We start from the raw sequence: 15,215 nt of genomic DNA, 5'->3' as shown, positions 1-15,215 counted from the left end.
TTTGTGTGTTTTGTGTATTTTTGTAGTTATTTTTTATTTTTTATTTTTTAGGGGTTATTTGGGATTTTAGCATACTTTTTGCTTCTTCTTTTTCTTTTTCTTCTTTTCTTCATTTCCTCACTTTCTTATACTTTATTGTTCTCACTCTTTCATTGTAATCTACATAAAATTAATAAAATTCTATTAAAAAAAAAGAAACAGCTGAGTTTGGGAGTTCCAGTTTCCTATAGGAGGGCAAGAAGCAATCTCCCGGGGGAAAGATGCCACGTCCACCCCTCCTTTATTGAGAATAATAGCCCCCAGGCACGACGCCACAATGGGGTATAAATAAACTTGACTTGACTTGACTTAAGATGGACACTTGGCTGGGCACTTCCTGACTATGTGCCAAATGATGATATCCGTCAAAGACTAGGAATAAAAGCAATCAGCAAGAAAATGCAGGAAGCAAGACTACGGTAGTACGGCCATGTCATGAGAAGAGAACCAACATCAATAGTACAAACAGCAATATGTTTGGAGATTGCAGGACAATGACCACATGGATTGCCAAAGAAAAGATGGATCACCATCACCATCAACGACGACATGCGTGCTGCCAACCTGAGAATGCCCAAAACAAACCCCTGTGGAAACAAGAGTCACAATTTTAACCATTCCATTGGGAAAATAGCTTAGAAAGGAAAAGAAAAGACTCACAATGTGACTTTGGTTATCCTATCTCTGTATGCCAATTCCCAGCTGTCACAAGAACTTTAGCCTCTTAGAAGGAATAGAAATCTGGTCTTCTAGCTGTTCCCATCAGACATATGTATACCAAATTTTTAAAAAGCAATTTTGATTCCCCTTTAACCTACCAATTACCAAATAAATTTGTATGTGCTCAAAACCTTTTAAAAACAAGTCACCATATAAAAAAGAGTCAGACTGAATATATCAAATGACTCCTTGTCTAATCCACCCACAAAGAACCTGCTGTTGTGATGATGGAACTTTGCAGGTTCATGATGGTTAGGGAAGCTAAAAGCCTTCCAGTTAGTGGGGATATCCTGAGAATTAACAATAATCTCTTTGTAAGGATGACTGAATTTTAAGGGTCCTCAGCTGTAAATGAAATTGTTTCCTTATAGATAGTAGCTCGAGTGGAGTTATGTCATCTCTGTTCAGTCCTGGACTGAATCTGTCCCCCTTTGTGAGTAAGAAGGTACTTTCTAGGAGGAAAGTTTCCTATTGCAAGGGAAACTATAACATAAGTCTCCTATACTATTTTGGGCTCATTAGTAAGCTCGGTCCAACAGCACTGAAGGATATTGTAACCACTTGTGCTCCTTCTATTTTTATCAGTTATGTACTAATTTATGCAATGCTTTTGATGTGAAATAAATAAATAAATGCTATATTCCAAGTGTGTCAGCCTCAGTTTTACTCATATTGACATCTAGATAGAGTTCTGTCTGATTTGCTCATGGTCCTATTTATTTGTCATTAGGTGGTTCAAGGTATCCACAGAATCCTCTATTTCTTGGCTCAAGTTGTGAGTTCTTTTTTCCCCCTTACATTCAGGAGTTTACAAAATATTTGATAAAATAATAACCTATGCAGATATTTGCAGGTGTAAGATATTCTGCATCCAGAAAACTGGCGTCCTTTGTGTAGGTGTGTGCCTTTTAAATCTCTATTTCTTTTATGTGGTGTATACCTCAAGATCCAGGGTGGTATAGTATGAGGTGCGTTCATTAAAGATTTCCCTTGAACCACTTCCTGCGGACTGAGAGCAGTGAAACTTGGCCCAATTCTGAGTCCTTCTCTCCATCAGTGCCACCGAGGGACACACACTTCTCCCATCTTTTTGAAGCAACTGGAAACACCTCACTTGTAGAAGTCGACAGGTTGCTCCAAAAGCCATGTTGTGACTTTGAAAATCAGAGTGTCATCATCACGGGGTGACAGGGTGTCTATGCCCTACACCACTGGAGAAACTACACTGCTTATGTGAAAGGAAGCCACAGGGAGGAGGGAGCAAGCTTGTTTTCTGCTTCCCTAGAGACTAGGATGCGAAACAATGGCTTCAAACTACAAGAAAGGAGATTCCATCTGAACATGAGGAAGAACTTCCTGACTGTGAGAGCCGTTTAGCAGTGGAACTCTCTGCCCCGGAGTATGGTGGAGGCTCCTTCTTTGGAAGGTTTTAAACAGGCTGGATGGCCATCTGTCAGGGGTGATTTGAATACAATATTCCTGCTTCTTGGCAGAATGGGGTTGGACTGGATGGCCCATGAGGTCTCTTCCAACTCTTTGATTCTATGATTCTATGAATTAGAAAGGCTTGGGCTCAATAGGTGGTCAATTCACCAAATAACTTCAGAGCACTCATGGTCTGTGAGACCAGCTCTCTTCTCAGATTTTGCTGTAAAATGGACCAATTTTATATATGTTGCCCTGCAACTTGGGAAGACAGACAGAATATAAATGACTGCCATTTGTAAATTTGACTGCATAGCCACATTACCCAGCTTCGAGGTTTTGTTCTGCTGTAGCTGAAGAAAGGATAAGATTGGCCACAGTATTTCTCAAGAATCTTAATTTAACTTTATCTAGTCAGATCTTTTTATCAAGAGTCTGGAAATGAGCTTGCTTGATTCCAGTGCTGCGCAAGCACAACTTTTCTCTTACCAGTATCCTAACAGAAAGTTGTCCTCTATTATTCTTTCTTTTGTATGTGTGTGTTTTAGCAAGGACACTTCCATACTGGACCCAGAAACTGTGAATCTTCAGATGAGATCAGCAAAACTCTTGCAGAGAAGGTATCAGCCTTCCTTGTATTTCACTTATTATCATGTAGCCTCACACAGAAGTTTGAAGACCTCCTTCTTTTGGGCTAGACCTCTTAAAATCTCCCATCCAGCTTGCCACTGAGAAGGCTAGTTGAGAATTCTGACAGCAGTAGTTTATAAAAAAAGAACTTTTCCAAACTCTGACGAGCCCTATTCTCTTATCTTAGCCACTACATATACCTAAAAAGCTGTCTTTTCCCATACATATTTCTGTATGCAGCACTTCCTCCTCTGGTAACTCCAGGCATGTGAGTTCTGAAGGACTTGGCTCTATCCCTCCATCCACCATTACAAATGCCTTTGTGGACTTGACTGAGCACAGCCCGCCTCATCTTGCAGCACATCAGTACAAAGGTAGGACCTGGGAACAAGGGCCTTCCTTCTCAACAGATGAACATTGACAGAAACAGAGTGTTTTAAAGGGGTCACATATACAATTCTTAGAGATTATCACCACAACAATCTTCGAAAAGGTTGAGAGGAGATATGATAGTCGTGTTTAAATATTTGAAAGGATGTCATAAGGAAGGGGGAGCAGGCTTGTTTTCTGATGCCCTGGAGACTCGGACTCAGTATTTATTTATATCCCACTTTTCTCTCATGGATGGGATTCAAAGGGGCGTACAATGTTTAAAAACTGCCGAAATTACACGACACAAAAGCACAGCATCATAAACCAAATAAAGCAGATAAACAAATTGCACAATACATAAACCATATACAACAAGCTTAATAAATATCATTCAAATTATAAGAAATGAGTTTTTGACCTGAACAGGAGTAATAGGTTCAAATTATAGGAAAGGAGATTTCACCTAAACATGAGGAAGAACCTTGTCCTTGTCTTAACAGTATACCAGATTGGTAGTTAGTGCAATGATAAGACAGCCTGAACATTTTTTATTGATGTCTTAGTTTTTAGACCTTTTCCTGGGGTTATTTGGGGTGCTGATTCAGAAAATTGCATTGTATCGACTGTGTCAGCTCTTAGATATGGTTATTGTGGATTTCAGTGGGCAAGCAGATGGCAACTAGTATACAGGGAATGGTCTACCCCCCTATTTAAGGAGCTCCATTGGCTGCCATTCATTTTCTGATTCCAATTCAAGGTGCAGATTTACAAAGCCCTGAACGGTTTGGGACCTGCCTACCTGCGTGACCGCATTTCTGTTTACAAACCCACACGATCTCTTTGTTCATCTGGGGAGGCCCTACTCTTGCTCCCGCCTCCCTTGCAGGCGCAATTGGTAGGGACGAGTGAGTGGGCCTTCTCCATGGTTGCCCCCTGACTCTGGAACTCACTTCCCAAGGATATCAGACAAGCCCCCACATTGGCAGTCTTTAGGAGGAACCTGAAAACATGGCTGTTCCAGTGTGCCTTCCCCGAATAAAGGAACCAATCCCCTGCAAAATACCCCGAGAAGCACTTTAATTACCCATTGGGTTGTTCTCTACTTTTGGTTTAAAACCCTCCTAGTTACATCCTCTGTTCATGTCCAGCATTTATTTTTAAAGTTTTAACGATTACATCTGGCCCAGCCATAGGTTTTTAAATTCTTATGTGTTATTGTCTACCTGTGAGTTATATTAACTGTATTGTTTATCTTTGTATATTGTTTGTTGTTTTTATTTTTGCTTGTTGTTTTTGATGTGTTGTTTGGCTTGGCCTCATGTAAGCCTCTCCAAGTCGCTTGGGAGATGGTGGCGGGGTATAAATAAAGTATTATTATTATTATATCATATATGTTCTGTATTTCAAAACCTAGAGCTGATAGGGGGGAACTGCTACCATTTTTGGAATCAGCAGGCCAGATATATCCTTTAAAAAAAAAAACCCTAACATTTGAGGCATCAAAATGTGTGTTGGCCAGTGTAATAATACTCTTCTGTATCCCCAGGTAACCTTGCTGCTGTCTCTTGCCATTTAACTCAAAGATCTCAGTCCTGCTCTTCCAAGAAACCAGAAGAAGACATCCTATTCCAGTGGTGCCTGCGGCGGAAGATGGAAGAGGCAAGCAAGGCAGCTGCTGTGATGCCCTCTGTAGCTTGGAGGAGCTTTGGCCAACTAGCATCTGCTGGTAGCATGGTAAGGATTTAAAATGAATAATTGATTGTGATCTCGATGTGTAAATTAAGATTCTAAAGCCAGGAATAGAAACATGCTTCTAGAATACTGGTGCAGCTGCTGAAGGTTCCAATCACTTTATCCCAATCAACTCTCATCATGCTCTCATCATGGATGGGATATAGAAAAAGGCTCCTGCAATTTATCTTAGCAACTGGGTGAAATAGAAGAAATATGGCATATACTGCTCTGGGCCACTTCATCTTTGCAACTGTGGATATAAGTTGATTGTTTTCTTTCTCATTGTTTTATTGTTTTTTATGGGTTGATGAAATGGACAACTGATCCTATTGTAAATTGTATGTATGTATGTATGTATGTATGTATGTATGTATGTATTTACTTTACTTGTATACCACAGTTTCTCAGCCCAACAGGCAACTCAACGCGGTTTACAACAAGGATAAGGATTAAACAACGATATACAATTTAAAACCATAAAAGCATAATATACAATATTAACACAACAATAGACAACACAATGCATCTCATAACTAGAGTCGTGATCCAATCCATCGTCCAAATTTCCATTCCTGTAATCATCACATTCATTGCACTGTTTAACCGAATGCCTGTTCAAACATCCAAGTTTTTAATTTTCTTAGGAACACCATTAGCGAGGGGGCTGATCTTATCTCCATAGGAAGGGCGTTCCACAGCCGGGAATTGTATTCCCACATGCAGAGGGAAAGATCTGGAAAAAACCCCAGATAGTTTGTACAGTAGGGTCTCGCTTATCCAGCCTTCGCTCATCAAATGTTCTGTATTATCCAACGCAGTCTGCCTCCCGTCTGGATCCACAGCTATTTCAATAAATTGTGATGTTTTGGTGCTAAATTTGTAAATATAGTAATTACTACATAACCGCTTTTTTCTGTCGATTTGTTGTAAAACACGATGTTTTGTTGCTCAATTTGTTAAATTATAATGTAATTTGACGTTTAAGAGGCTTTTCCTTAATCCGTCTTTATTATCCAACATTTTTGCTTATCTAACATTCTGCCAGCATGTTTATGTTGGATAAGCGAGATTCCACTGTATTTGCTAATCATAATATTGATACTCAAAACAGTATTTTCTAACATAGTCGACTGTATGGACCCTGGCATGTGTGCACACACAATATTGGGTGAAAGCTTATGTTGGTAACTGCAAAAATTAATTTAAAAACTCAGGTAGTTGCAACTTTATAGCATCTTCTCCCACACAATGAGACTTGATTGTCTTCCACATCTTTTCAATGTCTACATCTCTGACAGGTAATGTAACAGCCATTCCACTGTCTGTTTCAAATAGTTAAATGCTTACAAGTATTTCAAGTAATCAGAAGTAATCAGGAGGAGGACTAGGACACTTTAAATTCTGGCTAACCTACTTGTATTATATGGCTGTTATGATGCATCTTTAATGAAGCACCAGTGTCAGCCATTTTTAATGTAATGTCTCTTAATTTGATTTTAGGGTGTGCATTGCAATGCTTACTTATATTTTAGTTTTTTATGTCTTAGTGAATTGTTTCTCTGTTTATTTTATTTTGATTGTAAGTTTTCTGCTGTTACTATCCATTATCCTGTATTATTTTGATGTGTTTGTACTCATTTTGAGGCTTGCCTTTTTCTGCGTTTTTCTGTGTTTTCCCCTCTGGGGAAAGAGGGCAGTCTAGAAATATTTTTATTTATTGTGTCAGGGGCAACCAGACCAATGTATTACATTTCTAACAGAACAAAACAAACAAACAGATAAAAAAACACAAAGTTTGCAAACTTGGTAGTTGATTGAATGTTCTTTGACCAGTATCTGGCCACTTGGAGTGCCTCTGGTGTTACTGCAAGAAGGTCCTCCATTGTGCATGTGGCAGGGCTCAGGTTGCATTGCAGCAGGTAGTCAGTGGTTTGCTCTTCTCCACACTCGCATGTTGTGGATTCCACTTTGTAGCCCCATTTCTTAAGATTGGCTCTGCATCTCATGGTGCCAGAGCGCAGTCTGTTCAGCGCCTTCCAAGTTGCCCAGTCTTCTGTGTGCCCAGGGGGGAGTATCTCATTTGGTATCAGCCATTGGTTGAGGTTCTGGGTTTGAACGTGCCACTTTTGGACTTTCGCTTGTTGAGGTGTTCCAATGAGTGTCTCTGTAGATCTTAGAAAACTATTTCTTGATTTAAGTCGTTGACGTGCTGGCTGATGCCCAAACAAGGGATGAGCTGGAGATGTCTCTGCCTTGGTCCTTTCACTATTGGCTGCTACTTCCCTGCGGATGTCAGGTGGTGCAATACCAGCTAAACGGTGTAATTTCTTCAGTGGTGTAGGGCGCAGACAGCCCGTAATAATATGGCATGTGTCATTAAGAGCCACATCCACTGTTTTAACATAGTGAGATGTGTTCCACACTGGGCATGCATACTCAGCAGCAGAGTAGCATAGCACAAGGGCAGATGTCTTCACTGTGTCTGGTTGTGATCCCCAGGTTGTGCCAGTCAGCTTTCGTATGATATTGTTTCTAGCACCCACTTTTTGCTTGATATTCAGGCAGTGCTTCTTGTAGGTCAGAGCATGGTCCAGAGTGACTCCCAGGTATTTCAGTGTGCCGCAATGCTCCAGTGGGATTCCTTCCCAGGTAATCCTCAGAGCTTGGGACGCTTGTCTGTTCTTAAGGTGAAAGGCACATGCCTGTGTTTTAGATGGGTTAGGGATCAGCTGGTCTTCCCTGTAATAGGCAGTTAGAGCACCTAGAGCTTTGGAGAGCTTCTGTTCAACCATCTCAAAGCTCCCTGCTTGAGCGGTAATGGCATGATCATCAGCATAGATGAAACTCTCTGTCCCTTCTGGTAGTGGCTGGTTATTTGTGTAAATGTTGAACATTGATGGAGCAAGCATGCTCCCCTGAGGCAGGCCGTTCTTCTGTTTCCGCCATCTGCTTCTCTGGCTCTGGAACTCAACAAAAAAGCTCCTGTTTTGTAACAGGTTTCCTATGAGGCGGGTGAGATTGTAGTCCTTTGTGATATTATACATTTTCCTCAGGAGGAGGCGGTGGTTTACAGTATCATAAGCCGCTGACAGGTCTATGAAGACAGCTCCTGTGATCTGCTGCCTTTCAAAGCCATCTTCTATGAGTCAGGTTCAGCACTTGCGATGTGTAGCTTTTGCCTAGAAATCAAGATGATGATGATTAATAATAATCATACCTTTAAAAATAACATGAATTTAACTTTCATGAACCCTGCAAAAGCACTGTGGCAACGAGAATCATGGCTTGGTGAAATCAGAGTCCATTTTGGCCAGAGGTTAGCTAGAGGCTTTGTTATGTTTGATGATAGTATTTGTAGCATTCTCTTATAGGGCCATAAGGGTTGTTATGGGATGGTATTGTATGCATGTACCACAGCTCAGATTGGTGTTCGTTGAGTTACGTGATGAGTGTCCATGTAACTGATGGTTAGTACTCTTTGGAGGAACTCTGTGGTCGATATTTTTATGCCTTTCTTGCCTTTGTGTGGAAATAGACTGTTCTACAAGGCAGGGTATATAGGCAGACCCTAACTGTGCAAAGTTGCCCGCTCACTATCCCATGTCAGTATGTTGATGCAATCTGGGCCTTTTTCATTGTTCTCTGCAGGTAGAAAATGTAGCCATGAAACTATCAGAACCCAGCGATTGGATTGACAAAAGTAGAAAGACATTGCCAATATCTGAATCCCAAACAAGCATGGGATCCGCCCTCAATGAATACCATTTCTGCTCCTGCATAGATCCTGTGAGAAAAAAAAAAACAAGCATCAGGCAACTCAGAGAAACCACTTCATTCAGGAATGGAATTGTGGAAACTGGGAGTTCTGGTCTCATTGGAGAGCAGGGACTGAAGAAACTAACTCTCCAAGAGACATCTGTCTCTCCATACATGGACTTATCTCCCAAAATGGAGCCAACACCCAAACAAGTAATGAAGAAACCAACCCCTCAAAAGGATTGTTCCACTGCAAATCAGGAGTCTTCTTCCCCACTAAGGCCTGCAGGAACCACAAAGCACCTGAAGCAGGCCATTTTATGCCATGGTCAACGAACAACTGAGTCTGATGAGAGAGTGCACATCAAACCCAAAGGTGACCAAAAGCCATGCAGATCCAAGAAAAACCAAGTAAAACTAGCCACAGACTTCAAAGAGCCACCCATCATCCCTGCAAAACAGTCAGTTCAAGGTGTCTTGGGAGAGGTATAGACATATCTGCATGGCTAACACCACAGTATAGTACATGACTTTTGTGTACTAACTTTCAGGCGGTTCAGTCGAATGAAGAACACATTTCTGGTGCTTAGGACTGCAAAAAACAATATATTCAATTAATGCATGTACTGCTAAAAGGCTGGGGAATGAGAAGAAAGGCTTTAATAATAATAATAATAATAATAATAATAATAATAATAATACTTTATTTATACCCCGCTACCATCTCCCAAGAGACTCGGTGTGGCTTACATGAGGCCGAGCCCCATAGAAGTGGTGGTGGGGAAGGGGAGATGCGGGAAAAGGAGACCATTAATTCGGCATAGGGATCGTGTAACAACATTAGTAATTCCAAACCGGTCTCCTGATATGGTAAACTGGTTTAACCAGGATGACGGTCCCTCTGGATTGAAGGTGGTGCTGTTGAACGCCAGATCTGTCAATGGAAAAACAACTTTCATCCAGGAGTTAATCATGGATGAGCGGGCAGATCTGGCATGCATTACGGAGACCTGGTTGGACGAAGCGGGAGGCGTGAATTTGACCCAGCTTTGCCCACCAGGTTTTTCCGTGCAGCACCAGCCAAGATCCGGAGGGTGGGGAGGTGGGGTCGCAGTGATCTATAGAGATTCCATCCCTCTGACCAGAGGCCCCATCCCGCAGTCAAAATTTTTTGAATGCGTCCACTTGAGGTTGGGTGACCGGGACAGAATAGGGATTCTGTTAGTGTACCGTCCACCTCACTTCACTAGTCTCCTTACCTGAGCTAGCGGGGGTGGTCTCGAGCCTGGCATTGGAGTCCCAGCGGCTCCTTGTGCTGGGGGACTTCAATGTCCATGCCGAGGTGGCCCTTTCAGGAGCGGCTCAGGACTTCATGTCTGCCATGGCAACCATGGGGCCGTCCCAGCAAGTATCTGGCCCCATTCATAGTGCAGGACATACTTTGGACTTGGTTTTCTGCCAGGGATGGGAAGAAGGTGGCGGGGTCGAGGAGCTGACCATCTCTCTGTTGCCATGGACCGACCACTTCCTGGTCAGATTTAGGCTCACCGCACCTCCTAATCTCTGCAGAGGTGGAGGACCCATTAAGTTGGTCCTCCCCAGGAGGCTTATGGATCCGGATGGATTCCTGATGGCTCTTGGGGAGTTTCCTGCCGCCTTGGTAGGTGATCCTGTCGAGGCCCTGGTCGCTCTCTGGAATGGGGAGATGACTAGGGCTATTGACACGATCGCTCCGGAACGTCCTCTCTAAATTAGCCGAGCTAAACCAGCTCCCTAGTTCATCAAGGAGCTGGCAGCGATGAAGCGAAGGAAGAGGAAACTAGAGAGTGTGTGATGTTCGGATCCGAGCGAGCCAAATTGAACACGGTTTGTGTCCTTTTTAAGGGCATATGCCGCGGCAATAAAAGCCGCAAAGAAGGCCTTCTTTGCGGCCACTATTGTGTCTGCAAAGAACCGTCCGGCTGAGCTGTTCCAAATTGTCAGAGGCCTTTGATGATTCGACTTCTCGCTGTGAAGCTTTTGCTAAGTTCTTTGCAGCCAAAGTCGCTTTGATCCATTCTGGTCTGTATACCATGTTAATGGCAGTCTCTGAGGATGTAACACAAGCACCTGCTTATCCAGTTTTGATGGATTCATTTCAATTGGTGAAACCCGAGGATGTGGACAAGATACTTGGAGCAATGAGGCCAACCACATGCATCCTGGACCCCTGCCCATCCTGGCTTCTGAAGGAGGCCAGAGGGGGATTGGCTGAGTGGGTTAAGGTAGTGGTTAATGCTTCCCTTCGGGAAGGCAAGATTCCAGCGAGCTTAAAAGAAGCTATAATAAAACCGCTCTTGAAAAAACCATCACTGGACCCCACTAAATTCGACAACTATCGGCCAGTTTCCAATCTCCCCTTCTTGGGCAAAGTCTTGGAACGTGTAGTGGCCTCACAACTCCAGGTATTCTTGGTAGACACAGATTATCTAGACCCGGCACAGTCTGGCTTTAGGTCGGGACCTGGTACCGAGACAACCTTGGTCACCTTAGTGAATGATCTGTGCCGGGAGCTCGACAGAGGGAGTGTGTCCCTGTTGGTGCTGCTGGACCTCTCAGCGGCCTTCGATACCATCAACCACGGTATCCTTCTGGGACGCCTCGCAGGGATGGGTCTTGGAGGTACAGTTTTGCAGTGGCTCTGGTCATTCCTAGAGGGTTGATCTCAGAAGGTGTTGTTGGGGGACACCTGTTCAACCGCACAACCATTGTCTTGTGGGGTTCCTCAGGGCTCAATATTGTCTCTCATGTTGTTTAACATCTACATGAAGCCGCTGGGGGAGATCATCCGGAGTTTCGGGGTACGGTGTCATCTGTACGTGGATGATGTCGAACTCTGTCACTCCTTTCCACCTGCTACTAAGGAGGCTGTCCAGGTCCTGAACCGGTGCTTGGCTGCTGTGACGGTCTGGATGAGGGCGAACAAATTGAAATTGAATCCAGACAAGACAGAGGTACTCCTGGTCAGTCGCAAGGCCGAACAGGACATAGGGTTACAGCCTGTGTTGGATGGGGTCGCACTCCCCCTGAAGACGCAGGTTCGCAGCTTGGGTGTGACCCTGGACTCATCGCTGAGCCTGGAACCCCAGGTTTCGGCAGTGACCAGGGGAGCATTTGCACAGCTAAAGCTTGTATGCCAGCTGCGCCCGTACCTTGGGAAATCTGACTTGGCCACGGTAGTCCACGCTCTGGTTACATCCTGTTTAGACTACTGCAACGCTCTCTATGTGAGGTTGCCTTTGAAGACAGCTCAGAAGATCCAACTAGTCCAACGCTCGGCAGCCATGATTTTAACAGGAGTGGAGCGCAGGGAGCATACAACCCCCCTGTTGCGCCAACTCCACTGGCTACCGATCTGCTACCGGGCTCAATTCAAAGTGCTGGCTTTGGCCTTTAAAGCCCTAAATGGTTCCGGCCCAAGCTACCTATCCGACCGCATCTCTGCCTATGAACCCACCAGGTCTTTGAGATCTTCCGGGGATACCCTGCTCTCGATCCCGCCTGCTTCTCAAGCACAGCTGGCGGGGATGAGAGATAGGGCCTTCTCGGTGGTGGCTCCTCAGCTGTGGAACACCCTTCCTATGGACATTAGACTAGCACCATCTCTAATGGTATTCCGCAAAAAAGTGAAGACCTGGCTGTTTGAGCAGGCGTTCGAATAATTAGTGCACTGATTGGTTAATGAACACTGGAATGGAACAATGGATGACGAATCTGGAACATGTTTTTGATGATGAGATGACAGTGAATGGGTATTGTAGTAACTGTTTATTAATTGTGTAATGTGTTAGGTTGTTAACTGTTTTTATACTGTAGCACTGAATTTTTGCTGTTCGTATTTGTTGTGAACCGCTGTGAGTCACCTTCGGGCTGAGAACAGCGGTATGTAAGTAAGGTAAACAAACAAACAAATAAATAAAATCAATACAAGCAATACAACCACAATACAAAACAAAATACAAATACTAATACAAAGGAATTAAAATAAATCTCATACATAAATAGCATAAACATTGAACAATATCACAACACACATTTAAAATTTATGGCTGGGCCAAATGTAGTTAAAATTAAAAAATAATGCTGGGCATGAACAAGATAGAGGAGGTGGAGTGTTGGTGGAAACGTACAAGCAGTCCTAAATCAGTATAAAGTGCTTTAGAGGACATAATGCTAAGGATCCATTATTCTGGGAAGGCACACTGGAATAACCATGTTTTCAAGCTCTTCCTAAAGGCTGCCATAGTTGGGGCACAACTCTGAAACTCACAAATTCTGAAAAAATTGCTCGATTTAGTGTAGCATTCCCCCCAATACTGTGTGCACGCTCTCTCCAATTGGCTTATGTGACGAGTGTTCCACATATTGCTTGTGTTTAAAAGTATTAAAGACAAATGGTAAAGCACCCCCACACATTCAGTAAAATGGTTGTGCTTAAGCATTTTTCTGAAGAACCTGATGGTCACTGGAAGCTTCTCTGGCCTCTCTTAGTGCACAGATCAGCCATGTCCAGTTCCCTGCCATTAGTGACCTTAGCAAGGGTATGCTATGAATTCATACAAGGTGAGACCCAACAAATTCTTGCACTCACTCCTCATTGAGGGCCTTGGCTTGCTCTCAGGTCAATTCCGCTAGTATTGTCTGAGCCTGATGTCTTTACCTCACACAACAGCATTATTTATTAGAGGTGCGAGTATATTTAACAGTAATCTTCTTTCCCTGCTGTTGTCCAGGTGGTTGCTGAAAGACTTTTCTGAAAACCTCACCTGAATCTCCAGCTCTTTACAGAGACAGACCAAAGAGGAGTCTAAAGGACAGAGGCCCAAAGGAGACTATGCCAGATGGTGTTGCAAGATCCTCACACCTTGAGCTCCTGGACATGGCTGCTCAGCTTCTGGAACAAGCAGAAGGTAGGAAGTGGTATACATAGTTGAAGGCATGGCAGATACCTGGAATCCAATGCTCCTTAAATGTGAGTGCAGTCTGTTCCATTTTTGCTCATATATAACAAGTTCAGGGTGCTGAATGTGTGTCCAGATATTGTTGGATCGTGTTGCACTCCAGGACAGGAATGACCTCTGTACTTAACCACCACACTCTAGTCCAAGTTAAAATATCAAGCAATTTATTTAAGATTATATAAAAAGCAGTTATTTAAGATTATATAAAAAGGGCGGAGTTTGGTCATGGCCGGCTAAGGAGGTCAGCCTCTGAGCTCCTCGTGGGGAAAAAGAACTACTTGCAATAAAATGCATAACAAAGAATAGTTTGCTCCATACTCCAGGACTGGAAAAGCAGAAATAAGAACTTTATCTTTTGGAAGATAAAAAAATCTGTATCTCCTACGCTATTTGGTGATAAGACAGACTGGCTGGCTGAAGGCTTGGCTCCCTCCTCACAGCAGACTGAAGCCTAGCGAAGCCCAAGGCACCAGCCGGGACCAAAAAGGAGAGATCCCAGATGGATGTGGTATCCAAGAGCCAAAGGCTGCAGCAGGAGATGATTTGGATGCCTAGGAGATTATCAGCCATGTGCAGCTCAGAATAAAGAATAAAGAAGGAAAAGGAAACTACAACAGGAGCTACGAGAGATAAGTAAGTAAGAAAAAAACTCTGAGAATATGGGGGGTGGTCCTCCCTCTTAAAAGCAGGGGAAAAGAAAAGAAAAAAGAGAAAGAGTTTTAACTAATGGAAGAATACATCTTTGCAATTCTCTTTTAATTCTCTTTGCAACTCTCTTTAACTCACCTTTATTGCTGGCATAAACTGGAAAGCTTCCACTTCTCCCTGATTTATTGACGTTGGCGGCATTGCAGAGATTAATGGCGGAGAGAGAATTAAGATAAGCAAGACTGACCTTGACGAGAATCTGTTTTGTCTGTGAGGCAGTTTCTCTAAACTAAGAAAGGCAAATAGCATGTCCGGAACATAATTGATAGATTTGAAGCGAGTCAAGCCTCTCCAGGAGATTAAAGACGTAACTCACCAGGAAGAGGAAGTGAGGTACTGAATATAGAATATAGATTTAATATAGACTTAATACAGATTTAGTATAGACTCAATAAAGAAAAACTAATTGGAAAATCAATTGGAGACAAACACCATAATATGCAGACACAATAATAGCAATGAAGGAAACAGAAGAAAGGGAAGCAACTCCACCAAAAGTGTCAAAAGTGAAAGAGGAGAGAAGCAGCAGGTGTATGCAGTCAAAAAACATGGACCAGAAATCATGTAAAACCATCTGATAAAACACTGGGGAAATTGCAAAGAGCTGAGGAAGCTGAAAAAACCCAGTCTAATACTGAAATGCAGAGAACTCCACCTAAAAAAAGTTAGAAATAAAGAGTAAACAAACCTCCCCTATCGCCCCCACTTTAAAATCATTGCCTATTCTCTCACAAACAGAAAGCATGACGGAAAAGGAAGATAGTAACTTTGACAAAATGTTAAAACAAATGACAATGATTCTGAGAGAAGAAAATAACAAAATATTTATGG

General features: G+C 42.9%; 1 protein-coding gene and 1 pseudogene across 2 annotated transcripts in view; one reads left to right on the top strand and one right to left on the bottom strand.

Moving 5' to 3' along the window:
• Positions 1 to 15,215, bottom strand: part of LOC137095548 (protein lin-37 homolog) — a 387,598-nt gene that overhangs the window by 79,372 nt on the left and 293,011 nt on the right. The window lies entirely within an intron of this gene.
• LOC137095588 (proline and serine-rich protein 3-like) overlaps positions 1 to 15,215 on the top strand; it is a 59,383-nt pseudogene that overhangs the window by 17,358 nt on the left and 26,810 nt on the right.

Source organism: Anolis sagrei, chromosome Y (assembly GCF_037176765.1).
Source record: "Anolis sagrei isolate rAnoSag1 chromosome Y, rAnoSag1.mat, whole genome shotgun sequence".
NCBI classification, from domain to species: domain Eukaryota; kingdom Metazoa; phylum Chordata; class Lepidosauria; order Squamata; family Dactyloidae; genus Anolis; species Anolis sagrei.
The sequence above is the reverse complement of the archived record's forward strand: the minus strand, read 5'-3'. Positions and strand labels throughout refer to the sequence as shown.